Consider the following 16,559-nt stretch of genomic DNA (forward strand, 5'->3'; position numbering starts at 1 on the left):
TAGCCTCACTCTAAGAAAACCAGACTTTATGTATATGCGTAAAGTGACATCCCAGATACATTCCGCTTTATGTCATTTTTGGTCTTAAAAGTAACAAATCCAGTTTAAATAGGCATAAAGTGTTGTCCCAGATCAGACTTTGCTGACTGCACAGGCTAAGCTATGATGACAATGTACACACATACATTTAGCCCAGTTTTTACTGATTATTGCTAATATCAGCCTTTGACATTTATTAAATGTCTGTTAAAGTGTGACACAAATTTGACCATTAAATAGCTACTTTATTGAGACTTTTGTAAGTGTGGGTCAGTGTACATTACAAATCCAATTATGTACATTAAATTTAAATTATAAAAAAAAAATCAAATTCTCGATTATATTGTGCCCTTGAAAACTGGTAAAGTAGCTTTACACTTATTACAAGAAAACTGTCTTCCTTTTTTTTAATAAGCAATAAACATGCAATAAACATGCCATTTACACATAAAGTCTAATTGTCTCAAGCCTGCCACGCATCAGCGCACAGAGACAAACAAAATACAACAAGATGCAGTACTTAATGGGGTTGATAGTACTATCACCCCGACACACACAGAAAGTGAGCGCCCCTCTGAATGAATGGGACTTAATGTGTGTCCTCCCAGATTAGCCAGTGCAGACTGCATAGGCTACTTAGGGTAAACATAAACTGGATTTCAATCCCATAGAAGAGACTTCCTTTAGAGAAAAGATATCATAAAAGCTGAAAATGTTATCCCTGATTAACGTGTGGGGACTGCACAAGCTAATCTGGGGCTACCAACATGCATTAAGTACCGTTTTACAATAGCAATCTCATTACCAAAAAACATGCTGTAACAGGGTTCATAACTATCAACTGCTTGAGGCTTCATGTTTCTATTGTGGGTTAATTCTTTATACAAAATGACAAATCAACATTTCACAGATACCATTATACAATTTTATATGGTTTTGTATTACATCCCTAGAGTTTGTTTGTCATCCATTCACTACTACACACAAAAAAATCATGTTACAAACAGTAAAATTACTTCAAGTCAACAGATCAGTTTTTTTCAAGGAAATAATTTATTACTATGCAAAAATTGTAAATTATAAAAAAAAATATTTGCCAAACAACTTTCCAGGTTACTTCATTTATGTCTGAAAACTGATATGTTCCTACAGCAACTAACCTCACATACAATAAATCTGTCTGAATTGTATCTGAATTGTTCATTCATTTCTTCTTCAAATAATTTCTGCTTCAGCAAATTTAATAAAATGACAAAAGAGCTTTTAATACTGCCTACACAAACTATGTATGACAGTGTATGCAGACGTTTTGTGAGTGTTCATATTCAAATTATATACATACCTTATAATACATTGCTCTCCATTAATATCCAATATAACTGACATGCTACACACTTCTCACTCCTTATGTCTGAATTCGCAAGCTTGACCACTTTATATTCACTAATTAATTTCCCACATGCTGTCAACATCATGCGTCATTAATTGTTGCACAAACAATGAACTCTTAGGCTTTAACTGGACACATAATATTGCCAATGTTTTACAGGTACCTTTTCTTTACCATTTAAAATCTTCTTTCAGTATGTAATTTCACGATAATTTCCTGTATATATCACATTCTTTTGTCCATCTTTGGGCAAACCCTGGCTTGATGCATTCACCACATTCCTCCTTTTGTATTCCTGAAAAATACAAAAACAAATACATAAATAATACACCTTAGAAATCTATAGTGTGAAGAAGTGCAGTCAAGAATGGGGTGGGAATTGTGTATTGCCTTAAGGCTTTAGAGAGGAACAAACACTAAGGTCTTTATAATGTAATAATCAGTACATCTTGTATTGTTGCGTAATATTATGACTGCCAAACAATACCAGTAAACATGGGTTAGAAAGATAATTATTTGCTTATAAAATGTCAGAAAATAACATTCTTTGCAACGAAATTATTGTCACGATTAAGAAGTTAACATTACAAGTTTACAATATTGTTTTATGTGTTTTGTAAGACTTGAGTGAAAGGGTAAGCAACTATATAGCTGAAAAAGGATGCCGTTTAAAGATACACAGGACAAAAAATGTGTCTTTTTTTATGGTATTATCTGTCAGTTTTTCCCGCCTTCTAATAAATAACAATCATTTAATAAACCCTATAACATTAATACCATCAACTATCATTACTTGTATAAATGTCATAGACTAGTTACAAGAACATGAAGTCTGAAGTCATATTAGGCTTCATTTTTACATCATAAATGACATGTTTTGCTCACGACAAACATAAATATTTTTTTAGAAAGTTTAATGCAAACATCTATGAAAAAGAATGCTGAAAAAGTTTCTCAGAATAATGTTATTATATTAAACAAAGTAACAAACAAATTTCCTTCTAAACGATTTAAGAAATAAGACCAAACTTCAGAATAATCAATGATATAAATTCAAATTAGCACTTTCATATTTACACAACAAACTTAGGTCTACGTCTTATTTAGACATTCTATATTATAAAATTCTCATATATTTACTGGCTCTTACTAATGTTCTTATTATATGTCTTTACCACATTTTGTTATTTGATTGTTCAATAACTCAGATGGTGACAGTTAATTCAATAACTATCCCCCATACAACTATTTTCTTGCAGAACAATAAGTGCAGTCCCAGTGAAAATCGCCTTAACCCAACCATACGTGGCTAGCTCTCCATGCAAGCTTGCTATATCAAAAGTTTCATAAGGTTTGATTAATTATAACCAATTTTATTGAATGAAAACCATATTTAAAATGCCCCCACCCCCAACCCACCCCCACAGCAAAATGCACGTTCCCCATACCCACCTCATCCCACACAGCCACCTGCCTGTTCCCCATACCCCACTCCACCCCACCTCTACAGCCACTTGCCTATTGCCCATACCCCTACCCTACAGCCACTTGCCTGTTCGCCATACCCCACCCTACCCCAACCTCCCACAGCCACTTGCCTGTTCCCCATACCCCACCCTACCCCAACCTCCCACAGCCACCTGCCTGTTCCCCATACCCCACCCTATCCCAACCTCCCACAGCCACCTGCCTGTTCCCCCATACCCCAATCTTATAACCAGCATTTTCAACATCATTCAAAACCTGTCTTAAACACTTGCATAATTAAGAATATGCATAAAGAACTGACCACAAAATAAAACTCACGCATGTAAATTAATACTTATCAAATTTTCTTTACTTATAAATGACATCATATCAATACATAATTTGCACATGGTTACCCCTGAAAAGGTTTCTTTTTATACTTTATGAATAAAAAGTAACTTGTTGTTGGTGAATAACTACAAAAACGTATAACACTTCAACACCGTTATTTCGTACACCGATAATTCGAAGTCACCGTTATTTGGTAGTATTTTTCAGGTCCCAATTGTGGTTCTTCTTTGTTCAATGTAAAGTTTCATTGTTAATCCAAACTTCGTTAAACCGAAGAAATCGTTAATTCGAATAGATTCTGTCGGTCCCAACACTATAATTCGCACCTTATTATCAATCTTTAATCTGAAGTCAAAACTGCAAAACACTGCAAAGGGTAATTTTACACCTATGTCATCGGAAAAGTTGCGCATCAAAAGCCGATAATTACACCTTTGTCGTCTGCACGTAGCATGTTAATTTTATAATGTCGTCAAAAGCTGACGACGAGGCCGACAACACAAGAATGAACATGATATCTAATCAACATGTGACCACATGCATCAACGACGTTCTGCGAGCAAAACATGTGCGGAAGTGAGTTCTTCAATGTCCTTAACAAATTTGAGAAAAATGTTGCACGCGTGCAGTTTAGTGCTGCTAACGCTGGTGTTCAGAGAGACATCGCGTCTTATTTAAAAAAATGTTAATTCATTTCCGAAAATGTATTTATATGTATTTACTTGCAAGATGTGCTATTTATGATATTTTATTATGCTCTGTAATTAGAGAAAATTAACAAGAAATATCTTTAAAAAAGATATACGGCGTAAATTGTTTAATGAATGAGATCAAGGATAGCGTATGTCTTTTTCTGTGCAGTTCTTAGCTGCATCACACGCAGTACGGGATGTTACGCGGAGTTTTCGCGGCTTATTTTACATTATAACATATTTCTGGTCATAAACCTATAGATACAAAACAGAAAACCAAAAGAAGAATGGAAGTGAAATTTAAACATATGAGTCAACCGGCCACACGAGAAGTATCCGTATTTATAGGCGCGTTCTTCAAACAAACCTGTTTTAGTGGTTTGTCGGGCATTGCTATTTGATTCGATTATTAACAGTATCGAGAATCATCGTGCTCATGCTTAAAGTGATATTATGGGCATTTTGCACTGTTGAATTGAGCTGAAAAGAATTAACAGGTCAAAATAGTTAGTTAAAATGTGGTTACTGATCAATTATCTGCAACTCACCTTGATACCAGTTGTTTATAAAAATATATTTTATATTCGATATTCTTACGTGACCCACCCAGTCCTGTAAGCCAAAATGATCCGGTAAACAATATTGTGTCTTTGTGTCGTATGAACAAATCTGCACTAAAACTAAATTTAGGTTCAACTCGTAAACGCATGATCAGTTGTCAAACGAAAGTACGGTTGATATTCAAATGCATTATTTTTCTCTTTCTGGTATATTGTTTTAGTATGTTGATGCTGCATGAATTAATATAAGTGTATATGAAGTAGAAACATCAAAAATAATCAACGGTTGCGATAGACACCTATAAACTGTTACATGCTCATAATATCACTTTAGTACATTAGGCAATATGGTGGAATAATTATTGTTAAACTTATCAAAAATAATATTTATCATTGTATTGTTGAAAACACATTAAGAATCTATTATTGACATACCATAATTATATTGCTGAATATCTTCATTTAACATATTTCTGGTCTAAAGAAAATTCCAGGTCACCTAGTTCACGGATAGCGTCTTTATTATATAACGATTATTTTACTGGCCGCGAACTCCGGTGATGACCTGTATATAAACTCTGAATGTCCGCGAATTGACCCGAAAACTTGCGGGTTGAAATGCAATGCTTTAAAGTGAGGCCTCGCTTCCACTGCTCTTTATACTTTTACATGTTAACATGTTGACAGGAATATGGAAGTAAGTACTAAATATGAGAACATAGCCTTTTAAGTATAAACGCTTTTGCGCTGGTAATACTCTGAAAATAAAAGGTGTACACACAAACTGTATTGATGTCGAGAATTGAGTGTAAAACTGTTCTATCTATTAAGCCTTTTCATTAGAGATAAAATTGTTTCATACAGTAAAACAGTGTTACAAAGACGCGGATATGTTTCCAATGTTCTGGTGGTATACTCAAATCAGCCAATGGAATAAATGAAGTGTATTCATTCGTACCTAGCCGCTGGAAATTTTATTTGAATTGTATTGGACACTTACAAAGGTCAGGCTAAGGTGAAAAGCTGGCTTAATACAGCTTACGCCGAAAAAGAAGAAAAATAATCTTTTATTCCTCCGTTTGTTACAAGTAGAAATCTATTGCTATCTGACTAGTTTACGTTTTTAAGTAAAACATTTATTTAAAGTACAGTGTGACCGAAACCATGTGAATTCAACAACGTTTTGTTCTTGCAGAATCAAAGAAGTCGTCTGCAAAATGTTTATTTCGAATTATCGTTAATCCGAAGTTTTTTTAACGGTCCCGACGACTTCGAAATAACGGTGTTGAAGTGTAATTTCAACTAAAACCAATTTTCTGTTTACTTCTTGCTTTAAATGAATTCCAAAGGTCATGGTCAGAAATGTACTCCGGTCGTAAAAATGGACCCCATGTGATGGCTTGTTTTGTTGGCTAGTTATTGAACATGACTTTCTTCATATGGTAGCAAACATATAGGGCCCTCAATCCATTTTAGGGGAAGCAGGTCGCTACCCATAGCAGGGGGAGTTTTCGCGGCGTTTCCCTTTTTATGGGATTTTTACTTACTCTCAAATTATTACATTTGTACATGTTTGCTCTATATTCATTGCTTTTTTTTCATAATTCAGTATGTTTGACAAGATTAACTTAAAATAGAATTGAGATATAATAATTACGAGACACATCTTTTAAAAAAAAAAAATAATTTTTTTTTTTAGGGGGAATTTTCCCCCCCCAAAAGGGGAAAAAAGTATACTTTTCAGGTGGGGGAATGCGGCCAAATTTTGGCCGTGAATTTGACAGATTTAGGGCCCTGACATATCGGGAAAGTTTGGTGAAGATTTGAGACAGGTGTATAAAATCATCACAGGTAATCTATTCTTGAGTTACAGATGATTCCAAAATTGTCACTCCTTTTAAATATTATTGAAGAAAACATTGTTCTTATGTCACTGTATAATACCATTATTCAAACATATTTCTTTCACTCTTACCACCCTGCAAGGCTTCAAAAAATGTTCTTTCCACTTACCAATGTTCTCCATATATGCGATTTCACCTGTTACTCACAATCTACAGAGCTCCAGAGAAGGTTTTATGAAATTCTTAACGTTACTACCAGATTATCAAAAAGAATTCTTAACTCTGAAATTTTAATCTTAACGTTACTACTAAGTTTTAGAAAATAATTCTTAACTTTTCTAAATGACCTAAAAATAAATAATAATGGTTATTTTCATGGAAAAAAATCAAAATAAACATACTAGCAACTTTATTTATACGAGTTCAACAGTGTCTATTCAGTATTATACAATTTTATTTTTTAAATACCTTCATATGCCCAAACTGTGCTTAGATTGCATGCCTTCGATAAATTTTTACATATTTCACAATTAAAACAGGTCTCCCCTTCAATCTTTTCAACGATTAGCAACGGGAATTGTCCCTTCCACTCGTTCAATGTTTTTTTTTGTTTAGTTTGCACCCGTCGTGTCGCGTTTTTTTTAGCTTTTCCGACTGTGTCGGCAAATGGACATACAACATCTTATAAGATCTTTTTTATAATGTCTTTCTTAACATTCAACTTCGGCTCACTTTGCATACAATATGTTAAAAGCGTGTTTTTGCACGCTTGCAGTTTTAAGGACGCTCTCTGGGCGCCGCCATTGTTTTTTGACAGATACACTGTACACGCCGCTTTTATTGGAAAAAAATGTGCTTTGTTAAATAAACCTGATAACCATTCTATATAAGCACCGAAAAAATCTTTAACACGCGAAAAGAAGTCAATTAAAATCGATACGAATTGATGTAAAAATAATATTTGTAACTTGATTTTGTTACAAATTCTTAATGGTACGACAAGATTTTAAAATAAATACATAACGGACTGGAAAATAATTTGTAATTACGAAAATACGACCCTTATCTGGAGCTCTGTCTAGGCACTGGCTACTTTTCCAAAAATATTAATTCAAAACGGCACAAAATACTCTTATGTTAGTGCTTTAAATGGGGTATATACGATCTTGTCAAATATTTATTAATTAATATAAAATGTGTAAAAAAACTTATTATATATATATATTTCAATATAAACTAAAATAAAAGTTAAGAAGAACATGTGTCGAAAAATGCTAAATAAGCCAGATATTTAATTCTGAAATCGAAAAAGGCTGTACAGCCGAATTCGCCAGTATGTATATCATGCATATACAGTGTGAATCTAAATTTAGTTTAACGGTTCATTTGAAATTCCTGCAGCGATATCGGTTCATACGACACACAAACACTTACTAAAAAGACGAATGCATCGGTTATTGTAGGAAAATATGTACAAATTATCTTCGTCACAATCGGCTCGGGGCGCTAATTTGTATTTGCTGTATTTTATGAAAATCGTCTAAAATGTATCATTTTTCTTGCATATTGTGTGTTATTACAACATATTTGTATCAATATATTACAATTTAACACATATAAAAATCGTATAATCTCGCTTTAAGTCACTGGCTACTTTGAAAATCTAACTGGTTACAAAAAAATATGAAGAACACTGCCACTAACCCTTATTGTGTTGGCAGTAACATATTTTATTTTTTTTTGTATTCCATGTTCAGTTTTCAGTTTTAACTTCAAACTTAGAACTCATTTTCAATAAATTTGGGAAAATGTTTGCTTTTCAATATAAATGAAGTGTTAAATTTGTGAAAATGTTTGCTTTAATCTATCTTATTTGCTTAATTATATTTGAATAAAAAATAACCTGATATAGATAGTAAGATAAGGATTAGGAAGAGTTCAACATGTCATTCAATATTCTTATTAAAGGGACCTTTTCACGTTTTGGTAAATTGACAAAATAAAACAAGATGTGTTTGTGAAACACAATGTCCCCCTATATGATGTTTGACCTTAAAGGATGACCTTGACCTTGTGAAGGATGACCTTGACCTTGACCTTTCACCTCTCAAAATGTGCAGCTCTATGAGATACACATGCATGCCAAATATCAAGTTTCTATCTTCAATATTGCAAAAGTATTCATAAAATAAGCGATTTGGGCCAAATATATTTGACCTCTGACCTTGAAGGATGACCTTGACCTTTCACCACTCAAAATGTGCAGCTCCATGAGATGCACATGCATGCCAAATATCAAGTTGCTATCTTAAATATTGCAAAAGTATTTATACAATAAGCGATTTGGGACACATATATTTGACCTTGACCTTTCACCACTCAAAATGTGCAGCTCCAATAGTATTCATAAAATGAGTGATTTTGGCCACATATATTTGACCTCTGACCTTGAAGGATGACCTTGACCTTGACCTTTCACCACTCAAAATGTGCAGCTTCATGAGATACACATGCATGCCAAATATGAAGTTGCTATCTTCAATATAGCAAAAGTTATTGCAAAATGTTAAAGTTGGCGCAAACAGACCAACAGACCAACGGGCCAACAGACCAACAGACAGGGCAAAAACAATATGTCCCCCACTACTATAGTGGGGGACATAAAAATATTATATCAGATTCGCAAATGTTCGGTGTAGTGATGATATTTGTGGGGAAACAGTAATACTGAACATTAACCATGCTCTAAAATATCCATTATATGCATCTTTTGACCATTTAAAAACCTGAAAATTATCAAGCGTTGCATGCAAAACGGGAGGTCATGGGTTTGATTCCCAATGTGGGAGCGTTCTTTAGATCTTCCCCATAGACATCAAGGACTGGTTCCAGTCCCAGAAATCTGACTCGACAGCGTTTCGAATAAGCCTTAGGCTTTCTATGCAATCGAGGTTAAATAAATAGTTTAAAACTAGTATCAATTTACATAGCTTCCATGGACTCTTGCAGCCAGTTGTTTATAAAAATATGTATTATATTCGATATTTTACATGACTGTACAGTCCTCTAAGCCAAGAGGAACTGTCTTTTTATTAGGATCAGAGTTAGAGTTTGTGTGTCGTATGAACGAATCTGCACTAAAACTAAATTTAAATTCACATCATACATCAGATCATTTCTGTCGTCAATTGTCAAAACGAAAGTACTGTTGATATTCAAATGCATTATTTTTCACTTTTCGGGATATTGTTTTTGTATGCTGATGCTACATTAATAAATATAAGTGTATATGAAGTGAAAACACCATGAAGTGAAAACACCAAAAATAAACAACGACGATAGACACCTATAAACATAGAATATACTGTTAGATGCGCATCATATCACTTTAATGCAGAAAAAATGCATCCTGAATGCAATGCAAACTCATTTATTCAACATCATGACAAAAGCTAGGATGTACAAAACCTCATATATTATGGGCAATAGGATACACACCACGATACACACGAGAGCACAAGTGTTGTGTATATGGATTCAAAGCATCCTAAATCATGCAGACATGAAATTGGATGCTATTGTAGATACTTTATAAGATCTTTATTATACATGTCTTTGTTACTTTCCATGTAAACTTTGTGAAACTGTAGTATTTATTCTTGGAGATCAGAGGGTTATGTCCCTTGACTTGACGCAATTTGAGAAGACTTCCTGGTCGAGTCAGTTTGTTTAAACTAACATGTTTTCTAAAATCTGTCAAAATCAAACCTGATTTTAAAGTACCCAGAGGTGAAATAGAAACATACATAACAAAGTAGCACATATTCTATCAATTCCCCTCATACATTCTTGTATACATATTCAATACAAAAATGAAATTAAAAACAAAATCCAATTAATTGTGAGTGGTTTGATGGGACAGTATTGTGTGAGTGGTTTGATGGGACAGTATTATTGTGTGTGGTTTGATGGGACAGTATTTTCTTAGTGAGTGGTTTGATGGGACAGTATTTTCCTATATTTCAGCCTTGCTCTAGGAAAAATGGACTTAATGAATTTGCATCAGCACATGCTAATTAGGTTAGACACTTTTCGCCTGGAGTGGATTTTTGTTTATAAGAGATTTCCTTTAGTCAACAAATCCATAAAAGCAGAAAGTGTTGTCTTTTATTAGACTATGCTGGCTGCCCAGGCAAAACTGCACAGCACTAAGTTACCCCAATGTTATGAAAAAGCCCTGTTTTCACATATCCTAATGCATTATGTCCTGTTTTCACATATCCTAATGCATTATGCCCTGTTTTCACATATCCTAATGCATTATGCCCTGTTTTCACATATCCTAATGCATTAAGCCCTGTTTTCACATATCCTAATGCATTAAGCCCTGTTTTCACAGAGTGCTGCTCATTTTTTTATTGTAATATATTGCATCTGCATCTGAACTATGAATTCAGTTTCATGTGAGAACCTGTTACTTGGTGTCCATTTAGAGGATCATTTAAACAACTACAGATATCGAAATCATGTCATCTCTGGTCTGAAAGACAGACAAAATAGCCAAAATACCACTGATATATGAATAATTCTATTCTGTTTGTGCAAGGTCGAGAGAGATCAGTAAGTTGGTAGCATGCTACTGTCAATCCTGCATTTGTGATATGAAGTGTCATCCCAGATTAGCCTGTGCAGTCTGCACAGGCTAATCAGCGACACTTTCGGCTTTTATGTAATTTTTCGTTTAAAGAAAGTTTAAAGAACGTCTCTTCTTAGCAAAAATACAGTTTGGGTGGAAAGTGCGCGATATCCAGTACTGACTGCTGTAGCCTGCACAGGTTTATCTGGGATGACACTTTATGCCTGTGCATTTATGCCCGTTTTCCCAAAGGTTGCTGAAATAAAGTTGTTTGTATGAAATGGATTTTTGCAAAGTTGTGGACATCTATCTGTATGACATTAATGGCAGTCAAGGAAAAGCAAGTTTTTAATCTTTAAATTAAGGTACGCTGTTTTGCAAAAAATTGTGCATTTTTTTCTTTTTAAATATCATTTATTTAAAATAATATTGATTTGCATTACATATCAGCCCTATTTTTTTTTAAGCAAATCGAATCTGCTGTTGTGATGCCTATCTATCATGCATGCTCATATTAGGGATGGTTTGCATTATTGCAATGCTAGAAATTATACAGGAAATATCCACTCTGACACGACCCTTGACTAAAGTGGTTGCCGTGGTCAAAGGACGGAAGTTGTGTGTCCGAGTGATAAGATGTAGATGTAAATAGATGCTTTTGATTGTTTGTTGTTTTTCCTGTTTCGAGATCATGTGACCCACCTAGGTTATGAGATGGTCTAATTATAGATAGAGAACATCGGTACTTTACATTTAGGCATGTGTAACATCACACACTAACAATTAAATCAAATCATTATGGATGACAATTGATTGTTAAGCTGATGTTTGGCATTGAATCTGCATCACGTTTATTGTTTGAACATCAACATCACATGTACTGTGATAACATCAATTAATGAGCCTCATTCTGGGAAAACTGGGCTTAATGCATGTGTGTAAAGTGTTGTTCCAGATTAGCCTGTGCAGTCTGTAAAGTATCCCCTACTATTGGCCAGTTTTATTTTCATCACTTGCTGTCCCTTAAATTTAAAGATGGAAAATAAATGTAAAAAAAGAATATCACTTTTCATGAATAACAAGGCTATTGTCAAGCAATATGGTCCCCTACCAGCTCCACCATGGTCAGAAATTCCACCATTTTCAGATTTTTTTGGTTGCCATAGCAACCACAATTTTCGACGTAGGAACAAATGAAATGACGTGCATAATGCCCATATTGCCATCTATCCATGTTGCAAGTTTCATGAAAAAATATTAAGAACTTTTAAAGTTATCGCAGGATCCAGAAAACCCCCATTTTCAGCAGTATTTCTAGTCTTTTTGTTGCCATAGCAACCAGAATTTTTGATGTAGGAACAAAATGAAATGACGTGCATAATGTCCATATTGCCATATAACCATCTTTCAAGTTTAATGAAAAAATATTAGGAACTTTTAAAGTTATCGCAGGATCCAGAAAAGTGTGACAGACAGACTCACAGAGAGACAGACAGACAGACACACAGAGCGCAAACCATAAGTCCCCTCCGGTGAAACCGGTAGGGAACAATAAATCATGGATCTATATGTACTCTACATACATAATTATGTTATTCTGTTAGAAGCTTTTTGATAGTTTTGCCTTTTGTGGCCTTGAATGCACTTGAAAATAACCTCCCTCAAAGCAATAAAAATATATAGAGAGATTTTCTTCCCTTTTCTATAGAATGCTTATATTATAAGCTATTGGGCCCTCAATCCATTTTAGGGGAAGCGGGTCGCTACCCTCATGAGGGTGAATTTTTGTGGTGTTCCCTTTTTGGGGGATTTTTTTACTTACTCTATCCTTATTACATTTGTATATGTTTGCACTATATTTATTTCTTCTATCATAATTAAGTATGTTTGACAAGATTAATTTGTAATAGAATTGAGATAATATAATCATGAGACACATCTTTTTTTTTTTTTTTTTTTTTAATTTATTATTTTATTTTTAAATCAGGGGGAATTTTTCCCCCCAAAAGGAGAAAAAAGTATACTTTTCAGGTGGGGGGCTACGGCCGAAATTCGGCCGCAGATTTGAAAGATCGAGGGCCCTGAGCTATAATTATATTATAGAATTTTGTTTGGTAAACAAAGGTTCATGACAAAGTGTTGTAATTTTATTGTATGGTTGGATTTAATATAATTTAAAAACAGCCTATTTTTTATTTGAATGCCACAAATCCCAATAATTAACAAGATATGTGTTTGTCAGAAACAATATGTCCCCTTCTGCGCTGCTTTGAAGTTATATATTCGACCTTTGACCTTGAAGGATGACCTTGACCTTTCACCACTCAAAATGTGCAGCTCCATGAGATACACATGCATGCCAAATATCAAGTTCTTCAATATTGCAAAAGTTATGGCAAATGTTAAAGTTTGACGCAAACACACAAACAAAGCAACAAACCAACAGACAGGGCAAAAACAATATGTCCTCCACTATAGTGGTGGGGGACATAAAAATAGATATATATATATATATTATGAACTATTTTTTAAGCAAAGTTTGTATTACAATCCTGCAACAATGGTAAGCAAACTGGTTAGCCACTTACGTTGCGCTGATAATTGAGACAGAATATTAAAAGTCTGTATTTTGTGTCAATAAAAGTCAGAAATGCAACATCTGATTGTATGCAACAATAAACATTACAGCATCTGACTGCGAATAAATGTGTGATTCTCATGCATGACAATGACTAGAAATAATTTGGCTGAGTACAAAGTGTCAGATCATCAATATAGTAATTGGGTTTATAGTCCCCGTAATTACGCTGGGCTTTGTCATTCGCTATCTTTAGCAATTATTCAGTGTCATTATGAACCTTCTGTTGATATCTGCCAGTGATTAATAGATGATCAATAGATGCTTTAAGTCTCTTCTTAAGGGACAATTATACTGGAACGCGTTAAGGGGCTGAATTTTTTTCATAAAATATATGCATAGAACTACCATTTAGAATAACTATTCAATTGATGGTAATGTAATGTTTACTTACTTAAAAAAGTAAAATTTATTGCATGATGGGTCGTAAACAGTAGTTTAGTTAGGTAATTACCACCTGACTCACAGCAGAAATGCAGATTATCATAGCTTTGGTGTGTCATAGTTATTTTAGTCACGGACAACTGACGTACTTGAACTAAAGAAGAGAGCAAATGAACATGAATGAGCCACGCTCTGTGAAAAGGGGGTTAAATGCATGTGCGATAAGTGTTGTCCCAAAATCTGGGACGACATTAGGTCAGGAACGACACTTTCTTCCTAACTTGATTTTCGCTCGGAAGAGTCTTCCTAAAAATTCCATTAAAGCAGAAAGTGTCTTCCTTGATTAACCTGTGTGGACTCTCAATAAAGATCTTTCTGCTTGTAATTTGCAAAAAAGATCACATTAATTTTATACTAAAAGTCTCATTGTCAATTAACACACAATTGAATAGAAACAATACATGTTACTATAGGCCTCAATATTCAATGTCAAAAACAAGCCTTTTCATGGTCAAAACTGACCTTTGACCTCTTAGAGTGACCTTGACCTTTGAATTACCTGTGACATGTTTTATTATGATAGTTGATATTTTAGATGGCAAATAATGCTCAAGTTGTTTACGGCAACATTTTACCTTTGAACTCCAAGTGTAGCCTTGACCTTTGACATGGGGAGACAGGTGTTACACATGACACGTAATTATATGGTGGTAAACATTTACGCCAAATAATGTCCTAATCCATTCATACTAGGCAAAGTTATGTTTTTGAAGGCAGACAAATTTGCACAGATCTACAAAAGGATAGTGCTTTTACTATATGCTATCTTCTTTGAAAGAAGAAGGGGCATAAACATGTAGTAACATGGTTGATATCCATCATCTTCTTGAGGCACCGTGTATCTATTTCAGATTATATGCAAGTTGGGTGACACACACAATATTTTATCGTTAGAAACTTGAGTGAATTTATAAACCTGTATTTAGGTTTCTGGCTAAAAAGCTGCAGAATAGTAATCAGTGCTCAAGCTAGGCCTTAATGGAAGGGAGCCACATCCTGCCCTCCAAAGGTTCCACCCTGCACCCCTCAAACCCCAACCATGCCTTTTTATTGCTCTGATCACATTATAATACAGCAAATTGTATTTGCAGTCTTAATAAAGTAATAAAGTAAAAATACTTAAAGTAATTAAGTAAAGTCAAGTTTTCATACTGAAATAGCTTTAGCAATTAAACCATAATATTTTCAATGGATTACATATAATATTAAATAAATATATACATGCTATATTGAAAATATGCAACAGTAATATAATTCATGTGGGGCTTAGGAACCCTTAGGGGCCATCCATAAAGTCTGTCATGCTATTTTTTACCATTATCAACCACCCCCTGTCTCCCCCCTGTCACAATCTGTCACTAATCTCGCCCCCCCCCCCACCCCCTTTCTCCCCCCTATACCACACTTCACTATTAAACTGTATTTAATATAAAATTTCCAATTGAAATGACTTTAATATTACCAGTGTTTTTTTTACCATTTTGGGAATGGGGCCGGGTCCCTTTAGATTGGTAAAATTCGCGGATGTTTTGACTAAAATTGGGAAATTAGTGTTGATGTTGTTTTGCTAACAAATGCTTCAAAATTGAAGATACAAGTGTGTCCACTATTATATTTACTATGGTTGATCTTATATGGATGGGGGTTCAACAAAATATTGAGATTTTTGTGTTGAAACCTTCCATTGGGCATTTTTAGCTCCCATTTGGGAAAAATATATACTTTTTTCCATTGGGAATGGGTCCGGTTACTGGACCCGATTTTGAATAAAAAAAAAACACTGATTACAATAGATCATTGTCAACAATTGTCACAGTTATTCATTGAATCAGTAACTAAATCAAGATTGAATTTAAAAACAAAAAATAAATGTGTGACATCATGCATCAACTAACCTCCCCCTCCCTCCTGTCACAAATTGTCACACCCCTTCCCCCTACTGGAGTATGACATACTTTCTGGACGGCCCCTTTTGACAAAACAGCACCCTACCCTTTTCTTATCATAACTTGAGTACTGCTAATAAGAAATAAAAAAGCTAAGCATTTATTTAACATTGGTTTGTATTGCATTTTCTTTCATTTTAATTCTCAAAAGTATATGATTATTAATTGTTTAATAAAATGTGTTCAAGATTGTCATACACATATACATTTTGATTTAACTCTTTCAGTGCTGGAACCGAATTTTGAAGGCCTTTGCAAACAGTTTGGATCCAGATGAGACACCACAAAACGTGGTGTCTCATCAGGATCCAAACTATTTGCTATTCTGATGGTATTCTTTGAAAAAAAATTCAAAGAAAATGCTTATTTTAAAAATTCAGCAGACAACATTTTAGCAGACAACATATTTCCCAGCATGCGAAGGGTTAAGTTATAAGAGGCTGAGCCTGGTGGTTTCCCTGCAGTTTCTTAAATGTGTAACACACATACCTTTATGTTTCTTGCTAGTGGTGCGATTTATTCGTGACATTTAACTTAAAATATAAATTTAAA

At 34.3% G+C, this 16,559-nt stretch overlaps 1 protein-coding gene across 1 annotated transcript in view; it reads right to left on the minus strand.

The window, feature by feature from the left end:
- The window catches only part of LOC127882408 (uncharacterized), a 55,014-nt gene that overhangs the window by 37,805 nt on the left and 650 nt on the right, over positions 1 to 16,559 (minus strand). Inside the window, exon 2 of the mRNA XM_052431037.1 lies at positions 1,382 to 1,724. The gene's annotated coding sequence lies outside the window, so the exon portion shown is untranslated. The remainder of the gene's footprint in view (positions 1 to 1,381; positions 1,725 to 16,559) is intronic.

This window comes from Dreissena polymorpha, chromosome 5 (genome assembly GCF_020536995.1).
Source record: "Dreissena polymorpha isolate Duluth1 chromosome 5, UMN_Dpol_1.0, whole genome shotgun sequence".
Taxonomy (NCBI): Eukaryota; Metazoa; Mollusca; class Bivalvia; order Myida; family Dreissenidae; genus Dreissena; species Dreissena polymorpha.